Below are 13,929 nucleotides of genomic sequence, written 5' to 3' on the forward strand. Positions count from 1 at the left end.
AGAGAAAGAGGAGACCAGCAGCAGCCACTGTCCCCTTATATATTCTCTGATTAGTTCAATTCTTTGTTACTGTCCACATCTAATCTATATCTTTTTAAAAGTAGAAAGTATATGAAAAATGTTGCAGTATTCTTTACAATAAGAGTTTAAAAATGAGCAAGCCAACAAACAAAATCAGCCATGCATCTGAGACATGCAGAAAAGGCCCGCTCTCCTGTTGCCAGCCTCCAGACCTCTCATGGATGAGGCCCACAAAGAAGAGCCTCAGAGGATGATCTCAGGGTCTGGGTCGGTTCCTATGAGGAGAAGAGGTCCTTGAGTTAGTGCGGGATATTGCATTATAAATGTTCCCCATTATCCCAGCCCAATGGTGATGATAGATTGGGCAAGAGATTTAGGACATAACATAACGTTTGAGGACTGGGAAAGATTGTGGAAGAAAGGGGTGAAGTTCACCGCATGTACTTTGTTAAGTGAAAATATTATGAAAATGATGTATAGATGGTATTTGACTCCTGTAAAATTAGCAAAGATGTATCATAATTGTGATAATGCATGCTGGAAATGTAAAGAAAAGGAAGAAACATTCTTTCATATGTGGTGGGCCTGCCCCAAGGTGAAAGACTTCTGGGAAAAGATTTATAATGAATTGAAAAAAATGTTGAAATATACATTTATAAAGAAACCAGAGGCCTTTCTTCTTGGAATAACAGGTTCAGAATTGCCCAAGAAAGATGTTAATCTATTTTTGTATGCCACAACTGTGGCTCGTATTTTGTTAGCTAAAAAGTTAGCTAAAACTCAAGAATTACCAACAGTAGAAGAATGGCAGATGAAGATGATGGATTTTATGGAGCTAGCCGATCTAACTGGAAGAGTCCACGACTAGAAGGAGGAGGAACACCACGAAGAATGGAAGAAATTTAATGATTATTTAGCTAAATTTGTTAAGCTAAAATAACTGGAAATAGCCTCCAGATACTTAATGGGCTTAGGGTTGTATTTATGTTAACTGATAAAATAATATGTCTAATACAAGAAGGAGAAGATTTAAAGATGTTAATGTTTAATTTAAAGGGTATTAAAATTGGGATTTGGAAAACCGTTATAAGGATATGCAATGAAATTCAACTAAGGAGAAACGAGGAAGTCGTTTTACAAAGTAAATAACTGTTATTTTCAATAAGGTTATGATTTATGTTTGTTATGTCTTGTTTGTTTTATGTTTTTGTTTGTCGTTGATATTGTAAAAACTAATCAAATTTTTGCATTATCCCAGCCCAATGGCCATGAAGGCTGGGAGGCCACAGTTTCTCCAGACCTGACATAAAACCGTGGGGACTGAGGGCTCTTTCCACATAACTGGAGTCCCTGATCACAGGGAGACACCTGTCCAGTCATGCACCTCACTAGAGACAAAACATCTGGAAATCAAAGATGGACTTTGCTGCCATAATGCTGTTTTCCTGCACTCACCCCCCACATGTACAGACAAAGATCTGTAAGCAGCTAAAATATTAGTGGAAAGTCTGAAAACAAAAATAACAAACTACATCATAATGCCAGTGTGAACTGATAGGTTGCCCCCATTTGGCAGATTATGACAGGTCCCGAAACCTAATCTCAAAAGGAGTATCAGCACTGGAGAAAGTAAATAAAATGAACAACTAAAATGGTCGTGTGTACTTATGAAGTACATCTCCATGGGAGTTACTTTAGAAAGACAAACAATGTGACATGCGGTGGTTTATAAAACTATTAATATTGTGGAGAAAGATAATTTATTTTTCTCCCTCCAAACACAAGAACTTGGGCTACCCAATTAAATTGACTGGCAATAGCTTCAAGATAATATGGGGAAGGGCTTCTTCATGATTAACAGTTGGCATTTATTACCACAAGACAAGGGGCTTCTGGCAGCTCCCTTACTGCGAAAAATGACGTTACAGGGAAACAGGCAGAGGACTTTCTCGGCAGTGGCACCATCCCTGGGCACGGCTTGGTGAAAATGCTAGCATGCTTCTTTTGCACCAGGTGATATTATTCACTTGAAACCACACAGTGCCCACGTGGTGGGAGACTGCAGTGCTCTCGAACTATTCGGGTTTGTTTTGCAATCATACAAAAGTAGAGCTGGAAGGGACCCCAAGGGTCATCTAGTCCAACCCCCTCGCTGTAGGATTCCTGCCCACATCCTTGCATGGGATCAAACCACCAACCTTATGGTTAATAGCCAGACACACTGACAATGTAATTGGAACACTAAAATTCAGAGTTAGGTCATTAAAATTAAATCAAATACCATTTAGTCTTAGTTAGAACTGACTAGTTCCTCCTTTGGGGCAAAACTCTCAACACTTATACCGTATTTTTCGCTCTATAGGACACACTTTTCCCCCTCCAAAAATTAAGGGGAAATGTGTGTGGGTCCTATGGAACGAATGCAGGCTCCTTGGCTTCAGCGATAGCAATGCGAAGCCTCCGAAGCACAGAGGGAGTGCTCCCTCCGCGCTCTGGAGGCTTCACGTTGCTTTCGCTTTCCGACCCCTCTCGCTCTCCAGGCTTCAGGGATAGCCGCCTGAAGCCTTCAGAGTGCAGCACGAGTTCCCGCTGTGCTCCACAGGCTTCAGGTTCCTTTCGCTGAAGCCAGGAGAGTCTTGCTCTCCCGGCTTCAGCAGAGAGGGAGAGCTGCACAGCGCCCCTTCAGCCAAGCGGGAGGAGAAATGGAAGGGGCTCCGTTTCTCCTGCCGCTTCGCTGAAGGGGCGCTGAGCAGAGAGGGGGAGATTTTTTTTTCTTGTTCTCCCCCTCTAAAAGAAGGTGTGTCCTATGGTCCGGTGCGTCCTATAGAGCAAAAAATACGGTAATTCCCTGTCCATGGCTCTGAAACAGTTTAAGGCTGAATAATAACAATTTCTTCTGTGTATGTGGATGGAGTACACCTGTGCTTGTATGAGGAGTCTTCCCTATTTTGGAAATATAAAGTGTTTCTAATAAAAAGGAATCTTTGGTTTATTAAAGAAATCTTCTCAACACTAAATTATGCTCCCAGAAAGCAGATTCACACCAGCATCTCCATTTCCAACAGCAAAACAACAACAACTAGGGACATCTGTCACAGTTAGCAGACATATCTTAACCTGCTTCCTCCGTGATCTCATCTGTCAGATACTTTTGCTGCCAAACAGAAATATATAATAGAAGGAAACTCCTGCCATACTCTGTTACAGAGATTAATCTCTCTCCCCCCCTCTCTCTTCATCTACCCCATATTTTCCCCTCTCAGCTTTTCTGTCCTTCACATGAATTCTTGGCTTAAAACCTCCTCTAACGTGTTACATTTTTATATTGACATTTGTGTCACTTCTCTACATTTTTCTAGATCAGACATGCCTTGAGGCCTCTGTGTTGGGCAACGCAGCACAAGAAATTTCAGCTGTAGTGCTTTCTTACACATGCTCTGACACCTACACAGAAAGCATAAAGCCAGAAAGCCAAAAGCATCTACGCTGTGGTTTAATTAAAATGATACAGCCCTGTTTCCAGGAACAATCATGTGCTGTGTGTTACGGAGCAAAGTGAAGTCATGCCCCAACTTTCTCTCTCTCTCTCTATCTCACAGACACCCTACAAGAACAACCAAGAGAGAACTGTGTTTTTAATCTAGCCTTTGGGACTAAAATAACCACAGTTTCCCAGGCAGGGACAGGAATCACCTTTTCAAACCACTCCTTGTCAGCTTCATTCTAAACAGGGGTTACAACATGTCTCCTTGTAGAGTTGTTGGGGGTTTTTCTGGCTTCATCACACATTTCATAAGCTTAGGGAAAACAGTCTTTATTTCCCCTGTGGGAAAAGAAGTTTGACCTACCTTCACAGGTTTGCTGAAAAGATAAATATGCAGCTATAATGGTAAAGGGTGAATGTGTGCAACAACAGCATGTATGCTACAACAGCAGCAAGGATAAAGGTAAAGGTAAAGGTACCCCTGCCCGTACGGGCCAGTCTTGACAGACTCTGGGGTTGTGCGCCCATCTCACTTAAGAGGCCAGGGGCCAGCGCTGTCCGGAGACACTTCCGGGTCACATGGCCAGCGTGACATTGCTGCTCTGGCGAGCCAGAGCCACACACGGAAACGCCGTTTACCTTCCCGCTGGTAAGCGGTCCCTATTTATCTACTTGCACCCGGAGGTGCTTTCGAACTGCTAGGTTGGCAGGCACTGGGACCGAGCAGCAGGAGCGCACCCCGCCACAGGGATTCGAACCGCCGACCTTTCGATCGGCAAGTCCTAGGCGCTGAGGCTTTAACCCACAGCGCCACCTGCAAGGATACTCATCGCTAAATGCTGAAAAACTCAAGATTTGCCCACACTGGAAGAATGGCAGATGCAACTGATGGACTATATGGAACTGGCGGAAATGACTGGCAGAATCCGAGACCTGGGAGAAGAACTGGTGGAGGAGGATTGGAAGAAATTTAAGGACTATCTACAAAAACATTGTAAATTGTATGAATGTTAAGAAAGATGTAAGATTAGATAACATGGTTCCAACAAATTAGTTATAAGGAATATGAAATCTAAATGCAATTGAAAGAAAAGACAAATTTTGGATTAATAGTATGTTAAAACTAAGTTTCCAAAAGAGTGATCTAAATTTTCTAAAATTTGAGACTTAATATTGGAAAATTACATTACATGAATTGAAACAAGTTAATAAATTGCTGGCAAAATTTAAGAGTTTGGAATGCAGGAACAAGAGTTGTGAGAAAGTCCAATGATGAGAATGGAATGTGGATACTGGAAAATACTATGTTATTCTGTATGTTTTTTATTGTTCAAACAAAATTTTAATAAATATTATTTAAAAAAAGAATGTATGCAATGGGAATGAGAAATAGTAACTATTTAAATTTTGACATTCAGCTTATTATTTTTACCCTTTGCTAGTGTCCTGTTGGCAACTGTCTCAGGTTCCAAGGCTCCTTTATAGTGGATGAGGAAGGATTTACCCCTCGCCATGCAGGCGATTCAGTAGGAGACAAACACAAATATAGCCATCTCATCTACTTCTCAGCAACCTTGCCTAATTCATTTTGGCATATCTACTATTTTCTTCAGACCACATTTATTAAATCACTTTTCAGATTCAGATATACATACACAATGGCTGGGCCACAATGCAGGCACATTATTTGATCGCTTCAATGTCAAGTGATGGCTGTCATCTGTGAACAGGCCCTCATGAATATATTTGTTGTTCAGTCATTTAGTCATGTCCGACTCTTTGTGACCCCATGGACCAGAGCACACCAGGCATTCCTGTCTTTCAGTGCCTCCCACAGCTTGGTCAAACTCATGTTGGTCATGAATACATACTCAACCAAAATTTTCACATTATCTCGAACCACAAACACACTTCACATATTCAACTCTCGCATATAGGAATTAAAGATGTGACCAGGGATCACTCTGAAGTCAGTTTTTAAAAGGAAGCTTACTGACTTGACAATGAGAACCACCATCCCATAAATGAAAGCACAAAACCTCATTGCCGTTTAATATAAAGAGGATCCTGCCCCAGCCCATACTTTCTTTTTTAGCCCCAAATCAGTATTTTAATAAATAGTAAGTTTGCATGTTAAAGAATGGTTTCTAGTTGAGGTCTCTCGCTTTACACTGTGTTATTTAAGGCTTCTAATCTAAACCTTTCAAAATCCTTGTTTTTTCCAAAAAAACCATTTCTGATTCTTTTAACTGCTTGTTGTTTCCTTCCCAACCTGTGGGATTTGCACTTGGAAAGAGTTACGTGTTGTTTCCCTGAAATCTGAAAGTATTCAAGGTTAATTTGCTCTCAATGTTATCGGCTGAGAGGGAGACCTTGCTGATTTTCGGTGTTTCTGCATGCCTAAAATGGGCTTCTTCTGCGTATCCAGTGGACTTCACCTGCTTCTGCTTTTTTCTACTAACCTTTGTTGATTTTTTGAAGACTTTGTGTCAGCGCTCGTGATATGGAGTTGTTGTCAAGAAGGGTCTAATAGGTGTGAGGAAAATATTGACAGGATTGAACTCAGAAGAATTACTGCTACCATTACCTTTGCTGACTGGCCAGAAACAGGGGAGGCTGAAGAGCAGCTTCTGAGTGGTAGGTGCTGCATTGATTTCATATTATATCTATTATGGACTCGCAAGGGTACAATAAGAAAAAGAGATCAAGAGGCCAGTTAGGGCCTCCAGCCGTCCCAAATTCATCTAACATTGACAACTTTCTGTGTGGTAGCTCTGGTACGCTCCCTTGGACACCCTCACTGGACAGCCCTGAGCCCCCGGTAGCCTCTCTGGCGTATTTAGCTAGTAGCTGATGATCTTAGAAACAGCTGACTCTGTAACCTAACAAACTCTGTGGTTAGAAGTTCCCTGCTATTGCCAAAGTTTCCTGTTAAAAAGTGCAAGTACAGTGGACGTTCGGGTTGCGAATGTGATCCGTGCAGGACGCACGTTCGCAACCCGCAGCATTTGGGGGCTCAGGACTGTCCAGTGAGGGTGTCCGAGGGTGCCTGGCTGACCAGTTCGACCTCTGCTGTAGTATCCTAAATTCTGATGTTCTGCAGAGAATGGCTCACGCATATCAATGAAGGATGAAATAATATGCTACATGCACAAGTGTAACAAAAGCAGGCACTACCTTTTTCTAGGGAAATGCTTGCTAGGGAGGGAGAGCATTTCAATTTTGAATATTCTGATTATTTCCACTTTTAGTTTTTATTTATTTATTTACTTGATGGGGGGGCAACCACCCCTGCCCCCTTATTATGCCCATGATCAATTCTAGCAGCTTCCCAGATTGAGGAAAATGAGGCAAATATTTAAAGCTTTAATAGTGAGATCTATGCCATACATACAAAGTTTGCGTCCTTCCTGGTATTATCATATTCTAGACAGGTTTCACTTTCTCCGTTTTTGGCATTTACTACATATTCTTCCCTATGTTTATGTAGCAAACATGTTGTTTTGGTTTTACTGTACTGTATTTTAATTAAAAAAAAATATTAAGGGAAGACAGGGAGGAAAGGGATATAGAGGCATGGCTAAACAAACCATCTTTTCCTCAAACGGATACTTCATGGAGAGTCTGGTACCCAAGCAACAGCATTGTTCAGAGAAAGACATAGTGTGGGAGTCCACAAGATTCAGGTTCTTTGTGTCCTTGCTGAGAGGTGTGCAGTAAGGTCAAAGAGGTGAACTACACAGCACTTTTGAAGTGCTCTTTGAAAAGGGACATTTATTTTCTGCTGTTTTGTCTTGTTCTTTGTTGGTTTGCAGAAACCAGCCAGTGCCTTTGTGCTGCACTTCCTCCTGCAAAATGTATTTTTTCTGCCAGGGCTCCGTGACCAAAAACCTTGACATTAGTGGATTTAAAAAGGAATTACAGTTGATGCAAATGTAAATCTGGTGATAAGCAATGTTAACAAGGATTCTTGCTTGTCCCTTTATATGGTTTTGTCATTTAATGGTCCCATATACAAGACCTGCCCTTTCTTCCATCATGGGCTGAACTTTTCATTGGATCCTGTTAACAGTATAGCATTTAAAAATCACAATCTAAGGCCTATATTATTTAGGTATATTTTGTAAGTATCTTTTGTATTCTTTGTCAGCCGCTTAGGGTCTTTTTTGCAGTTAACACACTGTTAAATAAATTAAAGACAGTAAGTCTTACTGGGTTGGTAAACCCAAGACTCCTTGCACTCTGCTCCACTCACCCTTTCTTCCCATCCATGGTGGCCCACCCTGTGCCTGCCCCTCAGAGACATGGGGTGGGCCTCTGCCTCGGCCGCCTCTCCTCCTCTCATCAGCTGGCAGTGGCGCCATGGAGAGGCAACAAGATGCTCCCTTGTAGCCATCACTGCTGCCGCCACCACTCAGGACAAGCGCTGGCTCATCCTCCTCCCTGAACTCGGTGGCAGCACTGGGGAGGGAAATAAAGACATCCCAGGAGCGGGGGATGGATAAAATCATTCCAGGATGGCTTTCATAATTCTAGAAGCATCCCCGGAAAATAGGGACACTTGGGGGGTATGAGATGTGGGGCACTCACTTGATTGAATGCTCCTGCATGCAAAAAGTTTGCTTCTCATGGTGAAGGCTAGGATAGAATCCTCCCATCCGATGTGCTAGCTTTTTATGTTCTTTTTTTGAAATGGAGAAGAAATCTGTCTTGCACATTCCCTCCTGTAGTCACAACTGGCATATTATAGACCCAGGTTTGCCAGCTCATTGAGAATGAGATCTAGTGCACAGGATTTCAATATATCCATTCTGCGTCACAAGTGTTATTCTTAACTGCAACAGGTTTTGCAGCCTTAACACTGGAGAGATGAAGATAAGACAACAGGTGTTGGCAGACCAGGAGCATGAGGTTGGAAAGATTAGAAAATGCAGCAGAAACCAATTACATACTGGTCATTTTTCTTCTCTAAGCAAAAGAAAGTATTAGAAAAGAAAAATGACTACAGCAGAAGTTGCTGTAATGTCTTTAATGAGCAAAAGATCTACATTTCCCCCCTCCGAGAACCAAATTCCAGCTTCAGAGTAAATTACAAATAAATTGTCTGCCTTGCCATGATTATTATAGTTCACTGCACTGGAAATCATGCCACCTGCACAGAGAGAGATTCATTCAATAACCTAAACAATCAAACGTAATTAATGTGATAGTCAGAATTAATATGATGTTTTCATATCTAAGACATAGCAGGCAGATGGGGAAGAAAACTCTCAGATGCATCTGGTACTAAACAATAGGAGCCTGACAAAAGATCCCCCTCCCTTTCAGGGCTTGTTATTTTCATATTTGACTAAATGCAATGGGGTCTTTGCTGTTCTTGTGTAACACAGTGCAAGAATGCATAGAATCCTACATGGTCTTATATGCTAGGGGTCTAAAAATGGGGTGGTCATTACCATCTAGAGTGAAGAAATAAGGTAACCTTTTTTTATATAGCACAGGACCCCAATAAAATTATCAGCTACTAGTAATGTGTAGCTTTTACCAAACAAAAAACCCCTTAATTATGTGAAGAAGAGAGAACCAAACAGCTAACACGCAGTTTGGAGTTATAAATTTTATAACTGCCCAATCTGGGTCCAAGAGAGCTCAAGGGGACTAGAAGAGGCCCATAATGTATTGAAATAATAATAATTGAAAGCATCCCTGAAAATATTTGGATCAGACATTACAAAATCTGTAAATAATGTGTGTAGGCACACTACTTTTTTGGATTTCACTTATGTGTTATTGAAAATATTATTCACAGAGTCTGAGAAACAATCTATCATCTGCATAAAAGGTAAAGGTAAAGGTACCCCTGCCCGTACGGGCCAGTCTTGACAGACTCTGGGGTTGTGCGCCCATCTCACTTAAGAGGCCCAGGGGCCAGCGCTGTCCGGAGACACTTCCGGGTCACGTGGCCAGCGTGACATCGCTGCTCTGGCGAGCCAGAGCCGCACACGGAAACGCCGTTTACCTTCCCGCTGGTAAGCGGTCCCTATTTATCTACTTGCACCCGGAGGTGCTTTCGAACTGCTAGGTTGGCAGGCGCTGGGACCAAGCAGCGGGAGTGCACCCCGCCGCAGGGATTCGAACCGCCGACCTTTCGATCGGCAAGTCCTAGGCGCTGAGGCTTTAACCCACAGCGCCACCTGCGTCCCCATCATCTGCATATCATACAGCAAAACAAAAACAAAAAAAATTTGGTCTGCTATCTCTTACTGATTGGTGAAAGATCATACATATATCCATTGAGGTAGCATTCCTAATGTAAAACAATACTCTCACGCTGCATAGTTAGGTAGTCAACAGCTAAAAAATAAAAATGCAATTGAATGTAAGCAACAAAAGGACAAAGCAAGCGGACAAATGGCGAATCCTGTCCTTCTTATTATGCTGCCGTGACCTTCCTAGACCATTCACAAATCCATAAAGACAGGGAAGTGGAATCAGCCCAGCCCCACAAATGGCCATCATTGAAGGACAAAACCTGGGAGCTATGGGTTACATAGCACTTTCAGCCTCAGCCTTGATGTAGAGCATACTTCAGCTCTTTTTAAAAAATACAGTTTTAAAATGGTGTTTGCACTTCTCTTTGAATAGAAATGTAAAAAATAACTCTTCGGTATGGTGAAAATAAATGGCCGCTCAACTGCTTTCCTAGGTGGGCAGTGTCCTTCCCCTCACTCCTAGCTGCCATCCCTGGGGGGCTGGAGATCACCTTGCTGGCTGGCTATAGGGGAATTCGCCTGGCTGGCTGCTCTGCAGGGCATAATTGCCCGCCAAAGCCTTAAGTTCAAATGCGCCAATCAGAGGCCCTTGTTGCTGGTTGGCCAGGCATTGTCTGTTTTCATGCCCAGACACACTGAGGCCAACTCTATGAGGTCCTGGGTGCCCGGGTTCCCACAATTTTGTGTGTGGAGGCTCAGCCTCAACACCGTGGGGCTCTGACATGACTTCTGGTTTTAACATGCACACTACATTGTGCACTTCCCAGGGCTGTAGCTAGGGGGTTGTGAGGTGGGTGCCTGCCAGGGGTGCAGGCAAGGGGGGACACAAAATCGGCTGCCAAGACCCTCCAGCCAGCACTCCCTGCCCACAGCCCAGGCAGGGCGGGGAAGAGGGTCTGGGCGGCAGCTGCTCCCGGCTGCTCCCCTCACCCCTTGGCCCTCCTGGCAGCCAGGCGCAGCGCCCCATCCCGTTTGGTTGTGAGGCACCGGCTCTGCCTCTCCCAGACCTTGTGGGGTCAGGGCAGGGAAGGTCCACCAGCCTTGGGCCCTGGCGCTGCCCAGCCCACCTCACTGCCCACGCCCCTGTCTCTCCGGTCGCCAGGGGGAGTGTCGCCAACACAGATCCTCCTTCAAGGGTGCTAACTTGAATAAAATATATGGAGGGGGCAGGTAAGCATCGCCCTGTATAATCAAGATGGAGCACATGCACACTATTTGAATGGCAATGCCCATTAACTGAGGCAGGGCGAGGCAGAGGAACCCTGGCCCCAAGGAGTTGGCTCCCATGCCCTCCTCCCTATTAGTGGGGTGCTTCCCATTTTATGTGATTTCACTTATGCATGCAGGGGCCCAGAACATAACCCACACATAAGTGGGGAGACGCCTATATACCATCATCTATTCTAGGTCAGCCTTCCCCATCTTGGTGTCCGCGCTCTGTTTTGGCCTCCTTCAATCAGAATTCATTGCAAAAAAAAGAATTCATTACAAGGTGAAGTGCCTGAGGCATTGAATGAGTGCCGGGGGGCAGGGTTGGAGGAGAGGCGGAAAGAAGAGCCAATTTGTCCGTAGCTAGGGGGCGCCATCTGGATGGTTCTGCCAGGGGTGCAAGATCACCTAGCTAGGGCTCTGGCACTTCTCCACCCAGTGGCTGGGTCCACATTTTTTGTGGCAGTCTGCAGGAACAGAGAAACACACATAATTACATCACAACACGAGGTAGATCTATTACTACACTTTACAAGGGAGAGAAGTATACGAATCAATATTTCCGCCGCCATACTAACTGATATTGCGGGACTGTGGTAGTGACTGAGATAATGTATATGAAATGCTCTCAACAATTAAACACTGTATATAAATGCCATCATCATCATCATTATTTATCAAGTTACTATCGGCCAGCCTGCAAGGATCAGCATTTTGGGGATGCGTTTACTGAACAGCATTTTACATCAGCTCATACAGAGGTTTCAGAAGGCTCCTTCTCCCACCTCATGCAACCTGTAGCAATTATTCAGCAATTCCAGCTGAAAATGCAGCACCACATGCTCCCCCCTCTTTTCCACCAAATGCATGAAAGAATGAAGTGCCCTTTGAGTGAGGGATAAGTAGCTATGGAGGCAAAATAAAGTATGCAATGTCCTGGAACAGGGAGCAGATCTGTAGCACTGCACTGACAGATAATACAAAATAATTCCATATAGGTATCAGAAGGTGTAAGACAGGGGTCAGCAAACTTTTTCAGCAGGGGGCTGGTCCACTATCCCTCAAACCTTGTGGGGGGCTAGACTATATTTTTTTTTGGGGGGGTGAATGATTTTGGCCTACCTACAAAGAGGCCTGAAGATGCTTCACTTTACCTGTCCCAGTTGTCGTCCCAATAGTTGGGCTTCTCCAGCCGGCCAGGCGCCGTGGTGGGGTAGAAGGCTACGTTGGCTGGTGAAGACAGAAGTAGCAGCCCTGGCAGAGGAGCCACAGACGGAGGTAAGGTAACCGTGGCGCCACCAGAGCTTTTACCCACCACCACCTGCTGCTGCTTCCTGAGTGGCACCGCGGAGAAAAGAGAGCTGCCCGCCAACCCACAAGCAGCAGCCGCAGCCACTGCAACGACCCACCTGAACGCCATGGGAGGAATGAAGGAGGAAGGCAGGCAGGCAGGCAGCAGCGAAGAAAGTGTGTGAGGAACTGGCACGGAAAAGGAAGGAAGGGCAGACTGAGGGAGAGGGAGGAGGAGCAGGAGGAAAATGCAGCGACAGCCAGCGTCACACGCCCCCTTCACAGCGCCACCCTGCTGAGGCGGGCAGGCTGGTGAGCTGACTCCCGCCGTTAACGGCTCCCAGCGGGGGCCAAGATTGCTCCGTCCCTGAGGAGAAAAGTGCCACTGTGTGAGGGAGAGGAAGGGAGAGGGAAAGAACCTGCATGCTGGTGATCCACACGGCGATTCCCGGGCCGTCCGTGGGCCAGATCGAGAAGGCAATTGGGCCTGATCTGGCCCGCCAGCCTTAGTTTGCCGACCCATGGTGTAAGAGAACAGAGAAAAGGGCTGGCCCGGCCATGAAGCAGCGTGAGGCAGTTGCCTCAGGCAGCATATCAGCTCAGCGCAACATCCCTGCTTACTGCCCAACACCCACTTCCTTTTACTCCCCAGGCACCTCAGGCAGCATCCGTGTGGTGGCATTTTTAGTTCCGCCTAGTGTGGCAACCCCTCTTGGGCCAGCCCTGGTTAAGGAGAACCATACGGGATGAATTAATACATTCAGACCTCAGCTCCTGAATGGCTCAGTTTTCAAACGTTTTGGCTCCTGAACACCAAAAACCCGGAAGTAAGCGTTCCGGTTTTTTAATGTTTTTCATAAGCCGAATTTCCAACATGGCTTCCGCTTGAGTGCAGGGAGCTCTTGCAACTAATCGGAAGTTGTGCCTTGGTTGTTGAACGTTTTGGAAGCCAAACGGGCTTCCGGAATGGATTATGTTCCGACAACCGAGGTTTGACTGTACCAGGAATTAGCTGAGAAATCAGGAGAATGTTGCCTGAAGGGGAGGCAAGTAAGGAGAAGCCCATTTATCCACTGGCTCCTTGTGCAAGCTGAAGCTGTGGTGTCCACTCCTTGGTCTTGCCTCTTTCAAAGGATCAGAACATAAGGGGGGAAATCAAGCAAAAATCCCATCTAGTCCAGCATTCTGTTCTAACAGACTGGGTGAAGCCCACAAACAGGACATGAGAGCAATATTACCCTCCTTCGTGATCCCCACCAACTGGTATTCAGAGACATATTGCAGAGACAACTCCAGCAAACCACTGAAGGCAAGACTGTGATTCAACCATTCCTTAAGAATGATGGGCATTCAGATGTGCATATTAGTGCATGTGCGCACACACAGGGGAAGTTCATTATGACCACAAGACAGGAGTGGGGGTCCATTTCCCCCCTCCCACTCAGCTTCTTCTATTCTCCATTTCGTGATGGACCCCACATCATACCATCATTTTAACTGCTTCCTCCTCCTTGCCCTCCCTGTCCTTCAACTCCACTGCTGAAGAGGCAGAGATCTCCACCATGTCTGTGAATCTGGGCAATGGCACCAATGTCGGTGGCCCCAGCTGGCAGGCCTTCTGCCCAGGAGCGGGTCCCAAGTGCCAAACAACAG

General features: G+C 45.1%; 1 long non-coding RNA gene across 1 annotated transcript in view; it reads right to left on the bottom strand.

Annotated features, from left to right (window-relative positions):
• Positions 1–204: 204 nt before the first annotated feature.
• The window catches only part of LOC309367793, a 134,248-nt gene continuing 120,523 nt past the window's right edge, over positions 205–13,929 (bottom strand). Inside the window, exon 3 of the long non-coding RNA XR_014167366.1 lies at positions 205–296. This is a non-coding gene — a long non-coding RNA (uncharacterized lncRNA). The remainder of the gene's footprint in view (positions 297–13,929) is intronic.

Source organism: Podarcis melisellensis (assembly GCF_964234715.1).
Source record: "Podarcis melisellensis genome assembly, chromosome: 4".
Taxonomy (NCBI): Eukaryota; Metazoa; Chordata; class Lepidosauria; order Squamata; family Lacertidae; genus Podarcis; species Podarcis melisellensis.